Genomic DNA, 789 nt, shown 5'->3' with positions numbered 1-789 from the left:
GGCTCCTGCTCCGCGCTCGCTGCCCCGATCCATCGATTTGTTCCTGGAAAAACGCGGCGCATTCTTATATCAGCTACGAGCAATTAATATTGCATTATCCCTATTTAAAAAAAAAAAAAAAAAGGAAAGGGAAAAATCCGCACCCTATCAAAGCCATCTATTATTAACGCGAGTGTAATTGGAGACCCGAGACGTGGGTGTGTGCGTGTCGTGGGGCAAGGCAGGCAAACACAGGCGTGAGCGTGTGGCGGGAAGGAAGGGGAGCCGAGGGTGGCTAATATTTAATTTCAGGTCTGTGGTTTTCTAATTCGAGATTAAAAGCAGTCACGTCTTTGAAGCCAGACACTTGGTGTAAACGTACAGTTAAAATATTCTATTCCACAGTCCCCAGACAGAGCTCTGCTACTCCCAGGCTTCATTAAATTTTAATTATCATCCCAGACTGAAGCAAGGGAAGAGGGGGAAGACTGTCCACCTAATTGCAATTGATAAAGGCAAAGAAGCCGAGATCTTTTTTCCTCGCCGCGCACGCACAGCAGTTGTTGTTGTTGTTGTTGTTGTTGTTGTTGTTGTTTAATGCGGGCAAAGCCCGGGGAGGGCAGCGTGAGCGTCCCCACCTATAGATCTGCTGTTTACAAAAGATGCACGTGAAGAAAAGCCGGGAAGTGATGTTATAGATGGGTGTTGGGGTGGGGGGAGCACACACATTAGCTCTTGGGAGAGATCTGGCGAAAGATCAACGGGAGAGGCAGGGACCCTCATTAGGGCTCGGCAGCTTTATTGTCTCCC

The sequence above is a fragment of the Egretta garzetta genome, unplaced genomic scaffold (genome assembly GCF_000687185.1).
Source record: "Egretta garzetta isolate BGI_Z169 unplaced genomic scaffold, ASM68718v1 scaffold258, whole genome shotgun sequence".
NCBI classification, from domain to species: domain Eukaryota; kingdom Metazoa; phylum Chordata; class Aves; order Pelecaniformes; family Ardeidae; genus Egretta; species Egretta garzetta.
This window is presented reverse-complemented; position numbering follows the sequence as displayed.